The 19,336-nt window shown below is 41.5% G+C and overlaps 1 long non-coding RNA gene across 2 annotated transcripts in view; it reads left to right on the top strand.

Moving 5' to 3' along the window:
• The window catches only part of LOC108638418, a 274,942-nt gene that overhangs the window by 60,175 nt on the left and 195,431 nt on the right, over positions 1-19,336 (top strand). The window contains exons 3-5 of one of the 2 annotated variants that reach the window (XR_001919812.1): positions 11,251-11,327; positions 14,029-14,162; positions 14,857-15,118. This is a non-coding gene — a long non-coding RNA (uncharacterized LOC108638418). Of the gene's footprint in view, positions 1-11,250; positions 11,328-14,028; positions 14,163-14,856; positions 15,119-19,336 lie in introns of those variants that run through there. The other variant, XR_001919813.1, reaches the window with a different exon arrangement.

The raw sequence follows: 19,336 nt of genomic DNA, 5'->3' as shown, positions 1-19,336 counted from the left end.
ACAAAAACTGTGAGGAAGTCATTTCCACCTTCTTCTGAATCTGGGAATTGAAGCACTGAGAATGAGAGTCGGGACCCCAGTCTTCAAGGTGTTTATCAACATGGGCTGTAAGTCCAGAGCTGTGGGAACCATTGCTTCTTTGAGAATGAATCTACATCCACAGAGATCTTGCCAGGAATGACATAGACACCCATTCTGTGGAAAAAGCTTCCTTGCTCAAGTCTCAACCAGTGAATTTTTCTTGACGGTTCCTGGAAGAAATGTTTCTGCAGACAGTTGCAAATGTACTTCTCTGTAGCCCAAGAACATCATTATTTCCATCTCTGCCTTTTGGTATCCACACCCAGCCTTTTCCCTCCACTCAAAGGACCGGCTTTGAATCCCTTTTGCTTCTGGTTAATTCACTAGCATGCTGGAAGCATTGAGGAAAAAAGGAGGCAATGCGTAATGCAGGATATGTGCTGAGATACAGCCCAGAGCAGCCCCCAGGACAGGCTCCTCAGCTTATTTTGAGGGCCATCTGTGGGTATGGTGCTACAGCCTGGTGGGGGTATTGAGAGAATTTCTCTTCTGAAGAACTAGGGTAGCAGCCTTCTCTTTCCTTGATTTTGCCCCATGTGTGATGCACACATTCCTCCTGGAATGGGCTGTTAAGTTCACATGCTTCTTTACCCGTAGTGTATCAGAATGCAATGAATATTCACATTGGTTAAGTGAGAGGTAAATTATCAATTTGCCTTGACTTCAAAGCATCACTCTGAATTTTGCATGAGCTCCCTAAGGTACAGTCTCCTCTTCCTGCCTTTCCCATGAGAGTGTAGCTTCGCCTTTTGGGAAATGTTGTCTTTCTCTTTCAACCACAGAAACTGTTGGAATGCAGCGTTTTCTCAAACCTGAGTAAAGGTATTAACATCTTGAAGAACTGTTTAGGTGCAGTCTGTGAGCGTGTGTGTGTGTGTGAAAGAGAGAGAGAGAGAGAGATGAGTTAGAGGGAAGGCAGTAAATATCTTTTCTCTAGGACAATGAGAATTTCTCATTTATTTGCAAAAAGCTGAAGTCTTCAGAGTGAGCAGAAGCATTCTCTTGCCATTTTTTATGAAGCCCCCCAAGTGCCTCTCCACAGTTGGTGCTTAGAAGCCTGCTGCACATCTCTGGCTGTGCTTGGATGGGGACAAAGAGGGCAGGAGGTGGAGGGGCCCAAGTTTGTGAAAAGCTTCCCACGTCCACTCTGTGGAACTTGGAACCTAGCCAGCTGCTTACAGAATCTGCAGGAAGCGTTATAAGGAAGGAAGTTACTGACAGGTGAATATCTAACTGGTATTAAGACTGGTAATTGGTATTCTTGTACATGGCATGGTGGCATTATTGGGTGAGCTGTTGTGCTCCTCTTTTCATTTGATTAAAATGCAAACAGTATCACCCAAGAAGTCAAATCAAGAAGGGGTCTCAAAGCATTTTTATGAACAGTGGAGACAAAACAACTAATACAAACAAAGCATTTCCCATTCATAGACCTATATGTAAAAGCTTCCAGAAAAGCAGGAAACATCCTGATTAGGTGCAGAGATTTTCCTCAGAACTGGGTTCTTGTCATTGCCCTGATGCTCACCCAAAGATCATGAGCAGGTCACTTAACCTCTGACACTTTAACAGGGTTAGCTTTTCTGGTGCAATTATAGGATTGACCGCAGGGACTTCTTGTGCATACTGGGGCAAGCTGGGATTGAGGAAGGATGGGAGCTAGGTGTTCACTAATGGCTGAGCTTTTTATTTTGTTTTGTAAATTGGAAGATCTTTTCGAGTCTGAGTGAACTCCAGGAATTGGTGATGGACAGGGAGGCCTGGCGTGCTGCGATTCATGGGGTCGCAAAGAGTCGGACACGACTGAGTGACTGAACTGAACTGAACTTTCTACTGTTAACACTTGATACATTTGTACATGTATTTTTCTCTATGTTGCATTTTAACCACAGAGTAGTCACTGAGGAAACAGCTGATTTTGGAATTCTGGGCTTATGTGGCTCATTTTAGAGTCTGAACAGAAAACCTGTGTGTGTGTGGGGGGGGGAAAGAGTCTGTAAAGAATTATTCTTCTTTACAAAATAATCATTTTTGGAGGGAAAGGTCAAATCTCAAATTTCTTTTGGTTGTTCTTCCAAGGAAGAAATCCTTCAAAGTTGAACATGATTTCAATATTTCTATGCTTTTAAATAGGTAATAAGTGCCAAAATTTTAATCTAATTGTTTCTCAGACTCAACAAACATGGTTCTCTGCAGAGGAGATAAACTTTGATGCTCAATAGATGGAAGCAGGTGGGGTTGGGTGTGGGCGATGATCAGGGTGATGAAAAGCTGTGCGTTTCCCCTCTATCTGCCTCTAGCATCACTTCTCCCACCCTTTCCAACCTATTATAAAAGAATGCAGAGCCCTTGCTATGAATTTATGATGACATCAACCCCATTGACTTCTAAGAGTTAGAAATTGGCTTTTTAAAAGTGTTTAGCCTAAATATATGATACAATCACAAAGGCTATACTTTAGCCTAGAACAAATCCAAATTACTTTGCTATTAATGACAGATAAAATTTCATCTCTTTTCTACAACAAATAATATGTTGCCTAGTTCAGAATTACAGTGTATGAATAATCCCCAAGATCAAAAATACTTCACCTCGAGTATTTGCTATTAAGAGCATGCTCTATAAACACTTGAGCATTTGCCTGTGTCTTCTGGCATGAGTGTGTGATGGGTTGGTGCATGTAGTACGTGCATTTGTTCAAGATTACAAAAGAGCATCCAGTTGTTTTCCAAAGTGTTTATACTGCTACAAACAGTTCAGGTTGCTCCAGATCCTCACTGTTACTTGTATTATCAAACCGATCAGTCTTTGTCAAATAGCTGTTTACATATTGAAGCAATAATGTGATGAAAAAAGTCACCGAAGATAACATCGGGTATACATTTATATAAAGTTCATAAAAAAGGCAAAATGAAACAACATATTGTTTCGGAACACATACATAAACCATTTTCTATACAGTGAATGATCAGTCTAAAACCCATAATGGATACTTTGGGGAGGCCTGTTCTTCCTACCCTGTAGAGGCAACTAATATCACATTTAGGGGATCATCTTCCTCCTTTATGATCTGACACCTTTATCACACTTGATATGCTATAGCCAATAGGCAGGTTGTATCCTTTGTTTTTAATCAACATAAATTGCATCATTTGTACATATTTTTCTGAAATTTCCTTTTCACAATTTTATCTTTTAAATCTGTCTATGTTGATGCATGTAGGGACAGATAATGCATTACCATTGTAGCATAATAGGAATTCTACAATGTAAATATTCCATAATACAACTATACAATGTTTTATTTATCCGTTCTCCTACCAGTGGATATTTAGATATTTTTAGTTTTTCACAATTATAAACAAGGCTGTAATGAACATCCTCACAAAGGGTATTCTTAGCATGTTCTATATGTAGAGTACTTATATGGAGAATATATCATGTGACATGCCGAGTTGAATGAAGTACAAGGTGGAATCAGGATTGCCAGGAGAAATATCAATAACCTCAGATATGCAGATGACACCACCCTTATGGCAGAAAGTGAAGAGGAACTAAAGAGCCTCTTGATGAAAGAGAAAGAAGAGAGTGAAAAAGCTGGCTTAAAACACAACCTTCAAAAAACAAAGATCACGGCATCCGGTTCCATCACTTCATGGCAAATAAATGGGGAAACAATGGAAACAGTGATAGACTTTACTTTCTTGGGCCCCCAAATCACGGCAGATGGTGACTGCAGCCATGAAATTAAAAGACTCTTGCTCCTTGGAAGAAAAACTATGACCAACCTAGACAGCATATTAAAAAGCAGAGACAACACTTTGCCAACAAAGGTCTGTTTAGTCAAAGCTATGTTTTTTCCAGTAGTCATGTATGGATGTGAGAGCTGGATCATAAAGAAAGCAGAGTGCCAAAGAATTGACGCTTTTGAACTGTGGAGTTGGAGAAGACTCTTGAGAGTCCCTTGGACTGCAAAGAGCTCCAACAAGACAATCTAAACAACCTAGATGTCCATCAGCAGATGAATGGATAGGAAAGCTGTGGTACATATACACAATGGAGTATTACTCAGCCGTTAAAAAGAATACATTTGAATCAGTTCTGTTGAGATGGATGAAACTGGAGCCGATTATACAGAGTGAAGTAAGCCAGAAAGAAAAACACCAATACAGTATACTAACACATATATATGGAATTTAGAAAGATGGCAATGACGACCCTGTATGCAAGACAACAAAAAAGACACAGATGTGTATAGCGGACTTTTGGACTCAGAGGGAGAGAGTGGGATGATTTGGGAGAATGGCATTGAAACATGTATACTGTCATTTAAGAACTGAATCGCCAGTCTATGTCCGATGCAGGATACAGCATGCTTGGGGCTGGTGCACGGGGATGACCCAGAGGGATGTTGTGGGGAGGGAGGTGGGAGGGGGGTTCATGTTTGGGATCGCATGTACACCCGTGGTGGATTCATGTCAATGTATGGCAAAACCAATACAGTATTGTAAAGTAAAATAAAGTAAAAATTAAAATTAAAAAAAATAAAAGGAAATCAGTCCTGAATATTCATCGGAAGGACTGATGCTAAAGCTGAAACTCTGATACTTTGTCCACCTGATGCAAAGAACTGACTCATTGGAAACTTTCCTGAAGTTGGGAAAGATTGAACGTGGGAGGAGAAGGGGACAACAGAGGATGAGATGGTTGGATGACATCACTGGCTCAATGGATATGAATTTGAGCAAGCTCTGGGAGTTGGTGATGGACAGGGAAGCCTGGTGTACTGCAGTCCATGGGGTCGCAAAGAGTCCGACATGACTGAGTGACTGAACCGAACTGAACTAGTGTGTTCTGCTGGTTAGACTTGTTACTTTACGGGAGTACATGGGTCATTGTGGCATCAACTTTAACATCATGGGCAACCAGCTACTTCTGTGATCACACTGTAGTGTGCTGGGGCCAGCTTCTTTTATTTTGCAAAAGGAAGTTGTTAAAGTTTCATGAATTTTAAAAAGCAATCATAAAAAGAAAAAATTCCATAAACTTACAATAAAATAAAATTACCTTTTAATATAATAAATACTCAAAAATCATCCCTCCCTAATTATTTTACTGCACTTTCTGATTCTCAATGCTATTGAGATAATCTATGTTTATTATTTCTGTGTGGTGGAAATATTGTATGATGGTGCCGGACTGTACATCTCCTCTCAACTTTGCATTGTACTGTTAGCTTGAGATCAGCCACAGAGGGAATATTTGCACTATAGAAATCAGCAGTGCTACAAAATCAAGGCATAATTTCTTTTGTTGATTATAGAGACCAAGAGTTGGCAAACTCTTTCTATAAAGACACAGATAATAAATATTTTAGGCTTCGTTACTGTTGCTTCTCTTCTTCCTTCTCCCCTTTCTCCCCGTCCTCCACTTCATAACTTCCTCCTCTTCTTCTCCCTCCTCTTTCTTCTCTTCTCCCTCTTTCTCCTCCTCTGTCTTCCTTATAATCCTTTAAAAATGGGGTGGGCAGGGGGAGGAAAGAGCTAATGAACTTTATAAAAATAGGAGCCCATGGACTGTAGTTTGCTAATCCCTGCTCTAGTTGTAACAAAATGACAGAGAAAAGTCAGTAATGCAGGGTTAACTTGGGTGTTGTTTATGCGGTCTTTTGCATTGTGAATAGCTGAAGAAAATTGATGAAATGTTCTTCCAGTGTTTGGAAACTATTATCTGATTTAACAAAGAAGTTACTCATCCTTTACAGACAAATGAAGTTTTGACATATGTTCTTATTATTTATTTCAGTTTCATCTTACTCGTTAATGTAAGTGAAAATATCAAACAACATTCATCAGAGACTACACCTGGAAATCTCATTGTTAAACATTAATCAACACCACTGGATCATACTCATTGAATTATGAAGAAAAGAAATACTCATTCATCTAATTCAGATCCCTTATTACACTTAATTTCATCTTCTCTCTTGCTTACACATATACACCCTATTCGTATAGTTGATACACTTTTTTCTTATGTATGGTTTTCCAATTTTCACTTAAAAGTATATTTGAATTATCAGTATTATTAGTATTATGAATATTATCATCACCACTTTACATTTTGACTCCCCACCAGTCTGTGAACTACTCTAGGACAGGGACCCTGTTTCACTTATTCTTTCTGTGCCTCAGTGTTCTTGTTTGAGAAATAAGCTTAGTAATAACCACCTCCTAGTGATGCAATGAGGATTAAATGAGATAATATATGTAAAATGCTTAAAGTGGTGCTTGACCTGTAATAAAAACTTAATAACTCTTAGCTATGATAACTATTGTTCATAGTGGTATTATTAGTTTTATCCTCATTATCCTCAAAATCATGGCAGCTTCAAACCCCAGAATAGTTCCCAGCCTAAAGCTGAAACTCCAGTACTTTGGCCACCTCATGTGAAGAGTTGACTCATTGGAAAAGACTTTGATGCTGAGAGGGATTGGGGGCAGGAGGAGAAGGGGCCGACAGAGGATGAGATGGCTGGATGGCATCATTGACTCGATGGACAAGAGTTTGTGTGAACTCCAGGAGTTGGTGATGGACAGGGAGGCCTGGCGTGCTGCAATTCATGGGGTCGCAAAGAGTCAGACACGACTGAGCCACTGAACTGAACTGAACTGATGGCAGGAACACTGCAAATGTAAAATTCATGAATGTGACCTCTTTTTAGAAATCAAAAAATTCAAACTATTAAATTTGTTTCTAATGTATTTAGGACAAGATGCTAGATGCTATGATAATATTAAGATATGTAAGACATAAATGTAATTCCCTTCTTTAAAAAGTTGATAATCTAATTGGGAAGACTGACCACCCTAAACAGTACATGGAAAGTGCCAATAAAATCAATAGGCTGAGTCCCATGAGGATAAGAGGTCAGGGAATCCACTACTTTCTGCAATAATCAGGCAAGGCTTGAGGGTGAAGTGGGTCATGGAGTGAGTTGTTTCAGAGAGGTAGAATTTCCTTTTTTGTGGGCTCCTTAATGCCACAAATTAATGCAGATCCTTTAAAAAAGAATATCCCTGCCTCTGTTTTAAAAATCACTTTCTTCTCTCTGTGAAATATCCTCAGTTTCTCTCTTATGTCTCTAAAGGAGCATTTCACATCTGGAACAATGAAGGCAAACTCTTCTGTATGAACAGCTCTCTGCATCTTTGCAGACACGGATGGTATCCATACCTAAAAGCATTTGTAAATTCCTAACCACCAAAAACAGTATTCCCACATCCCATGAATTGCTGCAGCAAGCCACTACAGGAACATTCCTCTTTTGTGTTAAAATTCTCAGAATCTGACAGGACATCTGCTGCGAGAGGGCCTGACCTCCATCTTAATGGGGGTCTCATCGTATAAAGCCATCCTATGGCGAGCCAGGCTTCCTCTGAAATGACCTCACCCAGCTCCACAGGCCTTTTCTCTCCATGCCTGTTATGTTTCTGATCTACTAGGTGTTGTAGGGCTCTTATTATAAGCTTAGAAAGAGTCTGAAGAGGAAGCATGATGCCAAGAGTGATCTTGGAACATTTGTTAGCCTGCCAAAAAAGGCTGCATGTTCTGCCAGCTAGGATTCTAGTACTGCACAGTCAAACTGGTATCATGCAATAGCTTTGTCTTTTCATATTAGGTTTTCTGAGGGGGTAATCAAATTCACTCTTTTCCCCTCTGAGTTATAAGTCTTCGAGAAATAGATATCCAAGTTGTATAGGGCTCAAAATGTCCAAATCATAATTGGTGAAAATGTAGAATGATGTGACCTGACAGTGTCTAGTGAGTGTTCTATTTTTTTACCCCCAAGTCTAGACCTTGGGATGAACTTGAAGAAAGCGGATCTGCCCAGCAGACACTCCACCAGCCAGTCATGTGGATGGACACAGCCATCCTCACATCCTGCTGAGGTCAGGGGACCAAAAGAGAAGCATGGAGAATGAGCCCAAGCAAAGACTTCAAATCAGTACCCTGCACCATAGCAATTGGTAGACACTTGATGCTAGAGTCTGATCACCTCATCAAACAGATAAATCACTTCTCCTCACAGGGGAGAACCAGAAAAGTGGAGAGGACGGCAGAAGTCTCCCACTCCTCCCCCACAGCCAGTACTTCTAAGAAGGGGATGTTCCTATCTGAGAAGCAAGGTTTGGGAAGAGGAAAAGGTAGCTTCACTATATGACACACAGAGAGGAATACCTCACTCACCAAATTAACTGGTGATCAGTCATGCACAACTACATATTATGGCGAATTGTCAGTGGCTTAGAACACACTCTCTGCCCCTCCCTTCCTCTTCCACCTCCACTTTTTTTCTTTCTTTTCTCTTTCCTCCCCTTGCTTTATCATTTTCCCCCTTGCATTTTTCCTTTCTATTTTTCTTTCAAGAAGTATTTATTGAGTGCTTAGTGTATGGTAGTGATAGAATATGAATAAGACCAATATAACCCTTACTTTCAAGGAACTTATATTCCTTGAGTGTAATCAAGACTGTTAAAATAATAAGTACTTAAGCAAATAGTAATTATAAGTCATAGTAAATGATATAAAGGAATCAAATAAATATTTGATATAGAGAATAATGGGAGGCATTTACACATTTATTTAGATCTCTTATTAGGTGTCTATGGAAAGGTGTTCTTGGAGACATGCATTTCAACTGAGTCCTGAAGGGTAAGAAGAAAACGTGGGAGAAAAGGGTGGTGAAGACCTTTTCCTATTACTTCATAGGACTGGCCCTTGTGGAGGCCAGAGAAAGCACCCTGAACCAAAGAACTGGGCTGTGGTTTTCCTCTCTGTAGTTGACAGTGGCTTCCTGGAGTGTTGTGTTGGCAAGGATTTTAAGATTCTTAAGGGCTCAGGAGTAAGGAGACCCATGGAAAACTGGTTGTATCTATCAAAGGAGTGGGAGGGGGCCCTGGGCCCCATTTATTCCTATTCTAGAGGATTTTTCTTATGATCTAATGTCTAGGACATGAGCTGGGAAGACTATGGGATGAGGTACTTCCCCATTACTTCCCTTAAAATCACCTTACTGCACTCCAAGCCTTTCACAGAAGTTTCAATAGTTCATTCAGGAACCGTATAGCCAGTGAGCTGCAGGGTGGGAGGTAGCTGACCCCACCTTAATTCATCTTTTCAAAATTATCCTGCAGCTCTCCCATGTGTCACTTGCAGCCGTCAAATTCCTAGAGGGAGGAAAGATGAGGAATTGACTCCTGGATCCTGTTTTCCCATTTTAGAATTTTCTTGGAATTTTACCATACAGAAAATTAGATGGACTGTGTCTGTGAGGCTGGAAGATACCGAGAATTGATTTGGAGTGGCAGAACTATTGCCTCTTAAATGAGATTTGTCTTATTTAATAAATACCCACAAAACCTCGACTCACATGGAATATATGCAAACTCACTCACAGCCATTTGGATCTGTGTTGCTTCAACTGTGATATGCCTGCTGATGGTGGTGTGTGAGCAAATGTTAAGTGCTCTGCATGCATGTGTGCTTAATCACTGAGTTGTGTCCAACTCTGTGACCTCATGGACTGAAGCCACCAGGCGGGGTGGTATGAGGACTTTTTAATCATAATAATAGTTTTAATGTATAGTAGAGAAGCATTGGTTTATTATTTATATAAGAGATCAAGTTACGTTTCACAATAAATCTATTTTGCTAAGCCAGGTTGATTTTTAAATATTAAGGGGTTAATTGTATAGATGGTGTATGAATATAGCAAAGGTATGTGATGATCCATACACAAATAGTCAAAATTTGGGAAACACTGATTTAGAGTTTGTTAGTGGTTCAGTTGTGTTCCCCCTTGAATTTACGCTGAAGTCTTAACCCCTAGTACCTCAGAATGTGACCCTATTTGGAGGTAGGGTCTTTTACTAAGTGTGGCTTCTAATCCAGTATGACTGATGTCCTTATAAAATGGGACCATTTGGACAAAGAGACATGCGTGCATGGTGGGAAGATGATGTGAACAGACATTGAAGACAACCGTCTACTAATAAGAAGAGAGGCCTGAAACAGATCCTTCCCTCACAGGCCCCAGAAAAAATCAGCCTTACCCAGATAATACCTGGAACTTCTAGCCTGCAGAACTATGAGATACTAACTTGTACTGGTTAAGCCGTACAGTCTGTGATACTTTGTTGCAGTAGCCCTCACTAACTAATACAGAATTTATTTTCATACTGTTGTTCTGTCCCTAATTCGTGTTTGACTCTTTCTGACCCCATGGACTGCAGCAGGCCAGGCTCCTCTGTCCTCCACTATCTCTTGGAGTTGGCTCAAATTCATGTCCACTGAGCAGATGATGCTGTCTAACCATCTTATCCTCTGTTGTCCCCTTCTCCTTTTGCCTTCAGTCTTTCCCAGCATTATTATTTTCATATGCTTGAAGCTAACTGCCTTCTGGACAGTTGTTGACATTTTAAAAATATGTGCTTCTAAAGGGTAGAAACCTGTAAGTGCCTGTAATGCCCACTGGCAGATGCAGAAGTGGATTATTAAATTCTGTTTTCACAGACTTTGTTAAGTGTGAAGAAAAGGTAAGATATTTATCAATATTCATGTCATTTAGTGGAAACAGCACTGGTCTTAGTGTCCACAGACCGAGGCTCGAGGTTGTATTCAGCCGCAGGCTGAGGGGTTTGAAACAAATTCCTTCGCTAGTGGGACCCTACGGTCCTCATTCACTTCCCCATTTCCTCACTTCAAGACTCATGTTTAGAAAGTGTATGTCTCTAAAAGGTCCAAAATGTCAATCATCCCCACAGCTGGAGCCAGGGAGAGTCAGGGCAGGGCTCTTGGGACATGTGAAGAAGTTTGACTAGCTGTCTAGACAGACAACCTCAATGTTTAAACTTGACTGAACATCTGTTAATCATCCAAGATGCTCCTGATGCTACGCCAGCCTGGAGGTGGTCACCTGGGTCCTGGCCACCAAAGTCTTTGTGTGATCATGGCAACTCAGGGGCTATAAGATAGTGAATTAGTGTGAACAGTAGAGTTTGTATGTCGCCTACCTAGAATCCAGGTCCTAAATGGTACTGGGAATTTAATCAGGGTACTAGCTCTGTTCTACCACAAATAACACTAAATTTTCCTTCTAATTGGCAGGAGTCCAGAACCAAAACCCCTCATCGCCAACTGTTTAGTCTGGATATAAGAAAGCGGATAGATTTTCTTCTCAAAAAGTAAGTTCTCTAAATTGGAAAAAGCATTTCTTCTTTTAGTCTTTATTCCGATAGAGGCCTCTTCTCCAGCCCCTCTCAACCCAGCAAATGCACTTATTCTAATACTAAAGTTTGTCTCCTAGGATGTGGTTGTTCTCTCTCCCTTGCATTTTGGGGAACTTGGAGTTAAAACAAGAAAGGAATTTGAAAATCAATCAAATGGAATACAATTAATCAAATCAAATCATATCAACCAAATAAGGGCAGTGTGTAGTATGCTGCCTTGCTGGCCCCATCTTGGGGAATAAGAGTCAGACCGAGACTTCGGATGGGTTAGTTCAGGTTAGCTTCCATTTTCCTATACAGTGATGATTCCTGAAGTAGCAGGGGAAATTCATTGCTGTCCCTCTGCCTTGTGTTTAGCTTGCTTCAAATGAGGGGAAAAGTGATCTGGGGAGGATGAAGAGGGTACTAGTGTTTCTTCCAGTCTCTCCTCCAATACCATGGTGTCAGCACCAATAGTAAATATTCTCTGAGACGCTGTGTTAGGCTTTGGGGATCCACCAATTAGCAAATGCAGTTATGGCTCCTGGCCTCTTGGAACCTACCACCTAGTGATAGGAGGGGACCATGCTGTTTTCAGAGCACTAGGTGTGCTAGTAATTTACATGGATTATCTCATTAAATGCTCCCAACAACCCTGTTGTTGCTATTATGATAGCTGTTCTGCTCTTTGAAAACCTAAGGGCGTATATGGTTTAGCTTTGTCTACGGTCTGGTGAAGGTGGCATTTGATTTCAGGCACTAGGGTGTATAGGCACCTGTCCATCCTGTTCTCCCACTTCCCAGCGCAGCCCCATAAACAAAGTTATAGCTCTTACCCCTAGTCTGTTTGCTTGTGTACTGGTGCTCTGGGAACCAGAACACATCCCTGGCTGGTCTTTGGTTTACTGACCCATATCTCGGTCTCTCCTGAGACCCCGAAGTTCAGTTTGGCATTCTTATTTTTAATTTAGCTCTCTTTCTCCCAGAGCTTAATTGCAGAATGTTGCTTCAGTTCCGCCATCCACTTTTCTCCCATCTCTCTTCTGATCCCTTCATTCTCTCATTTTCACACTAACAGTTTGATGAGGAGGTTATGCCTGATCCTGGGCTGGTTTTTCTTCCAGATTTTGGTTCTGTATTTGAGATTTGGGGATGCAAATTAACCTTTTTTTTTTTTTTTCAAGCAGTAGCAAACAGATACAAGGAACTTGAGGAAGATCAAATTCCAGGATCAGCTTATGAACCCCCAGTTTGGCCCTACTGAAACTGCTGGAATATACAGACTGATCTTGATGTTATAATGGGGCATCATGCTCCTTGCTCTTCCCCACACCCCAGGTTTAAACTCTGGGGTCTCTTTAGCCAGCCGGTTACCTGGAGGGCTGTAGATGATAACTGGCAGACAGAACGTCCGTGCCTCTAGGCTTTCCCTTGGAGGCAGAGCTGCAGCCTGACCTGATACGCGTTCTGCCTGAGAGCAGGAGCACAAGGTGCAGCCCTGCCTACTTGCTGGCAGGTGGGCTACAGTGAGAGTTGGTGGCGCCTGCCTGCCACCTTTATAGCAGAGTATTTCCATGCACTAGACCCAGGATATGGCCTTTCTGGGAACTCGCTAGACAGGGAGGGAGGTGATGATGACAGGAGTTGGTGGAGAGAAGAACAGAATTGTTGGTGGAATGTCCCCCCTTTCCTGAAAGAGTGACGGTAAGAGGAATAAGCACTGCCTTCAGACGTCTGACATACGACTTCTCCAGGCAGTGGACTGTGGAACTCTTCTTTCTGGGTAGAAAGGAAGAGCCAGAGAAACAGTGCTGGAAGAGTCAAATCCTTTCATGTTGCATATGATAGAACTGGGCACCTGGGTGACTTGCCCGGGGGTACGCATCTGCTCAGGAGCTGTATTAGGGAGCCCAGGAGTCCTGACTCGCAGCCTAGCATCCCTCTGTTAATTGACTGAGGCTGGAATTTGGAAGCTTCTCCTTGAGAACACCCACATGCCTGCAAACAGTTTTCGGCTTACTCTCAACAGCTTCATATAATAGTTGAGGTCTCTTTGTTCAAGAGCTTTGATCAAGTGGCCTTAGGCAGTACATGGCTTATCCCATTCCCAACTCAATTGGCTTTGTCTGTTGACTGTCACCCTCTTGCCAGCAGCAACTGTTCTATACCAGGAACCCTAAGGGCAAGCTTAGAAAATCAAAGAATGATTGTAGTAGGTGCCCTATCTCTCTAGATCAGTTGGGACCAGGGAGAGATGTTTCCTAACCTGTCTTCCTTGTCCTCACAACTGTTGGGAATTTTTAATTTGAATTTATACGTATACAAATAATAATAGGAGAACTATAAAGAAAGGATGTTCTTTCATCCAGAGAGGAATATGGGTAGAGCACAGGCTTTGGAGTGGAGGAGGCCTGGATACAGATTCTAGCTCTGGCACTATTGATTTGACACTAAACTACTTACTTAATAACTCTTAACCACCATTCCCCCAGCTATGTGCTGTGCTGTGCTTAGTCATTCATTTTTGTCCCACTCTTTGCGACCCCATGGACTGAAGCCCGTCAGGCTCTTCTGTCCCTGGGGATTCTCCAGGCAAGAATACTGGAGTGGGTTGCCATGCCCTCCTCCAGGGGATCTTCCCAACCCTGGGATCGAACGCAGGTCTCCCATATTGCAGGTGGATTCTTTACTCACTGAGCCACCAGGGAAGCCCCAAAATGCTGGAGTGGGCAGCCTGTCCCTTCTCCAGGGGAACTTCGTGACTCAGGAATTGAACTGGGGAGTTCTGATTACAGGAGGATTCTTTGCCAGGTGAGCTACCAGGGAAGCTCTTCCCCATTTATAGATGGGAATAATAAAGGCTTTCTGTGTGTTTGTTAAAATAATAATATAGATAACGTCCTGCGTATGTAAGTTTAATAAATTTTAGTTCTCTTCCACTCTCCTTCCTCAGTATAACCATTTTTAATTTGTTGTGTTTCTTTCAAGTTCTTACCCGAATGCAGGTATATTTTCACATACTCTAGATGTAATTTTGTATGTGTGCTTAGTCACTCAGTCATGTCTGACTCTTTGCAACCCTTTGGATTGTAGCCTACCAAGTTCCCCTCTCCACGGGATTTTCCGGGCAAGAATACTGGAGTGGACTGCCATTTCCTCCTCTGGGGATTTTCCCAACCCAGGGATCGAACCTGCACCTCCTGAGTTTCCTGCATTGCAGGCAGATTCCACATCTGCTGAGCCGCCTGGGCTTTATACATTTTTTAGCTGGTATACCGTTATCTGTCCTTCTCTGTTAGTCTTAGCTTGGATCATGTGAAAGTGCTGATATTTAACTATTTTGAGTTGGATAGAGCAATTTCACATATCCCATGTAATACGGAGTTTTCAGAATCATCATTGTGAAAGAATGAATAATACTCTATTGAGTCAATATGCCGTGTTTATATAAGGATACCCACTGTTGACTCTTTGATTATTTTTCATATTTTCCTATTAAAAACAGTTTTACAAGACTTCCCTGGCGGCACCTTCCAGTGCAGGGGACACAAGTTCGATCACTGATCCAGGCAGATTCCACATGTCACCCATGGGGCAACGAAGCCCATGCACCACCGCTGCTGAGCCAGCATGCTGCAACTCCCGCGCCCATGTGCTGCAGTAAGAGCGGCCACCACAGTAAGAAGCCCATGCACCCCAACAAGGAGTAGCCCCTACTCACTGCCGCTAGAGAAGGCCTGCGCAAAGCAGCAAAGACCCAGTGCAACCAAAAATAAGTAAATAAATCTTAAAAACAGTGTTATAATGAAAATCTTCATGTGTCTAGATGATTTTTCTTTTTTGAAGTATTTTCTTGGGATAAATTTCTGGAGGTAACTCCAATTTTATTTTGAGGCCCAGTGAAATGTATTAATTTTGCCCATAGTCATCACTTCTATAATCTGTTCCTTAGGTCTGGCTAGGATTGAAAACTGTTGGCAGAACCAACTCAGAAAACAATGAGAATTCTTGAAACCAGCACCTGGTATTTGTCAGGACTGAGGGAGAAGGGCAAAGAACAAAGATATAGCAGGAATTCTTCTCTGGAGGCCTGGTCAATCTCAGCAAGAAATTAAAAAAAAAAAAAAAAAAAAAAGACCTTTCATTCATTTTGAGCTGTCAAGGAAATCGGGAAAAAAAATGCACAAAAAGGAGAACCTTGAAAACTACTTCAGTGTCCATCAGTATAAGGACAAATAAATCAATTGTAACATGATTCTTAGATGAACTATCATAAGCAGTTAAAAATGAACTAAATCTGTATAAAGTGATATGAAAAATTCTCAAAAAGAGTTAATGAAGAAGAGCAAAGTGCAATATAGTATACCATTTATGTCAACGTGAAAATCATGCATGACAGTGTTTTGCACTTTCATGAAGACTAACATATGCATTTAAAATTATTAAAAATGAGCTGGAAAGATGCACATTAAAAATCATGATTTTGACTATGGAAAGTAGCAAAAGAGATCATTTTAATTATACCTATAACTTTTTTAAATTTAAAAAAACAGAGAAGAAAATATAGCAAAAAGTTAACAATAGTGAATTTTGGGATGCAGACACCTAAATGTTTGTTTCATTATTCTTGTTTTTTTCCTGTATTGGTTAAATTTCTCATATCACCATCATTATCATCAATAACAAAAGAAGTAAATATGAGAAGTGGCAGTGTCAGGGGTGATGGATTGGAGGAAGGGCCACCCAAGTGAAAACCGTCAGCTCTTCGAGGTGGTCATGGATCAGCAGATTAGTGCAGACTGTCTCCTTGTTTCCCTTTGCTAAGCCAGTTTTTCTCACACAAGTGCTTCCTTGTTGGCTTTGTGATATTTCCAAGTGTTTGGTCAGCTGCTGTTTCTGGGAAGGGCTAAAACTTCAGGCTGTCCTATCAGTTTCAGCTAGAATAGATCCAGTGAAAGCTCAATCTCTAGAGAGGCCCTTCACTTGAGAGTCTAGAAAACATCTGATGGAATAGTTACTTATTAATTCCAAAGCGAATGCTGATGATTTGGACACTGATTAGTTGCCGGGCCAGTAAATGAACAGTTTGGGATTGTTTCTTTGTGATAAGTGGAAGAAGAAACTGCCAGAAAGAGAGGACTTATTAAGGACTCAATTTTTGATCTACAGATGAACATAGTTTGTCAGGTCAGGCATGTAGGAAATACTAGCCATTGAACAGAATAATCCCAGGCAGAGCTGAGTGGCAGGCACAGAGGTGGAAATGAGAAGGCCAGCACCTCATGCTATCATCTTACCCAACACAGTGGCAAATACTGTGGTAAACCACCAGGCTCTGCCTTTAGGACCAAGCCAAGGAGTGTTGGCTCCTGACAGCTCACAGCTGCATCCCTCCCCAGGAGTTGCCAAGAACAGCCTTGCTCAAAGTTATTACCTTCCCTCGGGTCCAGTACACATTCAAAGAGTGGTCTAAGTGGATGTACCAAGACTTGGCCCTTTTGCTTCAGTGGCCATCCCAGTCCAGAGCTCCCCATGAACATGACCGAAGATCCTCTTACCAGGTACAGCACAGTTCAGCCTCTCACTTTTTTCTCTGCCCAGTCATCCTTCACCCTCGTTCCTCATGTCCCAGGGGTGTTGAGCCCAAGAGTAGTAACTTCCTGAGTACAAGTTTCAGAACAAAAGCAACGACAACAATAAAACAAAACACCAGCAATAAAAACCTTGGCATCTCATGGTGTATTTTCCAGGGAACCTTATCTATAACCTACCAATCTTGAACTCTTATCTTTTTCCTTAGGCTTTTCTTGTCCTCATTTGTGTAGTTTAATAAATTAGTCTTGTAAATTGGCCTTCCAGGTTCTTGTCATCTCTAGTAGTTAATCAACTACAGTGCTTGCAAGAGGAGTTAGATACAAGTTGTGATTTGAAGGAACCTACTACCCAGATTGGAAGCTAAGACCTCAATTTAAAAATTAGCTAACCTCCCTCTGACTGAAATGTTGTTGCTCAGTAAAACTACATTGTGTCCAACTCTTTGGAGCCCCATGGACTGCAGCAAACTGGTTCCAAATCGGGAAAGGAGTATGTCAAGGCTGCATATTGTCACCCTACAAGGCTGTATATTGTCACCTTACTTATTTAACTTATATGCAGAGTGCATGATGTACCAGACTGGATGAAGCACAAGCTGGAATCAAGATTGCCGGGAGAAATATCAGTAACCTCAGATATGCAGATGACATCACCCTTATGGCAGAAAGTGAAGAGGAACTAAAGAGCCTCTTGATGAAAGTGAAAGAGGAGAGTGAAAACATTGGCTTAAAAACTCAGCATTTCAGAAAACTAAGATCATGGCATCTGGTCCCATCACTTCATGGCAGATAGATGGGAAAATAATGGAAACAGTGAGAAACTTTATTTTTTTGGATTCCAGAATCACTGCAGATGGTGACTGCAGCCATGAAATCAAAAGATGCTTGCTCCTTGGAAGAAAAGTTATGACCAACCTAGACAGTGTTTTAAAAAGCAGAGACATTACTTTGCCAACAAAAGTCCATCTATTCAAAGCTATGGTTTTTCCTGTGGTCATGTATGGATGTGAGAGTTGGACTATAAAGAAAGCTGAGTGCCGAAGAATTGATGCTTTTGAACTGTGGTGTTGGGGAAGACTCCTGAGAGTCCCTTGGACTGCAAGGAGATGCAACCAGTCCATTCTGAAGGAGATCAGTCCTGAATATTCATTGGAAGGACTGATACTGAAGCTGAAACTCCAATATTTTGGCCACCTGATGTAAAGAACTGACTCATTGGAAAAGACCCTGATGCTGGAAAAGATTGAAGGTGGGAGGAGAGAGGGTTGACAGAGGATGAGATGTTTGGATAGCATCACCAAATCAATGGACATGAGTTTGAGTAAGTCTCTGGAGTTGGTGATGGACAGGCAAGCCTGGTGTGCTGCAGTCCATGGGGTTGCAAAGAGTCAGACACAACTGAGTGACTGAACTGAACTGAACTGGACTGCAGCATGCCAGGCTTCCCTGTCTTTCACTGTCTCCTGGAGTTTGCTCAAACTTATGTCCATTGAGTCCATTGAGTCAGTGATGCTATCTCAGTTGGTAAAGAATCCGCTTGCAATGTAGGAGACCACCCGCAGTGCAGGAGACCCGGGTTCGACCCCTGGGTTGGAAAGATCCCTGCATCAGGAAGATCCCCTGGAGAAGGAAATGGCAACCCACTCCAGTATCCTTGCCTGGGAAATCTCATGGACAGAGGAGCCTGGTGGGCTATAGTCCACAGCGTCACAAGAGTTGGACACAACTTAGTGACTAACCCACCAACCCACCAATTTAACCCACCAATTTAAATAATAATATAAAATTCTAGCTGAAAGAATACTGCAAATTTGCTTGCTTGGTAAATGGAACAGATGTGTTCTGTGAGCATGAGAGAGAGAGAAAATGTGGTGGTTAAGGCAGTTAGTGAAGAGATTGGAAAGTCAGCAAAAAATTTAACTGAATTAGAAAATTGGCAAAGATCCAGAAAGTTCACAAATTATGCACAGATATAATAATTATAAGATGGTTAGGAAGAGAATGGAGGTAAATTCATATCAGAATTTGACAGAAGCGTGAAAGAAAGACTAGATGGAAGAACTGTGAGAAAAAGAAGGGGCAAGGTATATAGCTGGCCCTTGAAAAACTCTAGGCTTAGGGGGAAACAACCATCTCTGTGTAGTCAGAAATCTGCATATAACTTATAGTTGGCCCTCTATCTATGCACTTCCTCTGTATCCATAGTTGTGCATTCTCAGATTCAACCAACCTGAGATTGTGTAGTACTATAGTATTTACTATTGAAAAAATCCACATATTAAATGGACCCACGGAGTTCACACTATACTGGGAGATGCAACCAAAGGCAATTTAGAGTCAGATTGTAAAGGGCATTGAGTGGACTAAAAAATTTGGTTTTACCCTGAGAAG

Source organism: Capra hircus, chromosome 20 (genome assembly GCF_001704415.2).
Source record: "Capra hircus breed San Clemente chromosome 20, ASM170441v1, whole genome shotgun sequence".
NCBI lineage: Eukaryota > Metazoa > Chordata > Mammalia > Artiodactyla > Bovidae > Capra > Capra hircus.
Note: the sequence above shows the minus strand (reverse complement) of the source record. Positions and strands in the feature narration are given on the sequence as shown.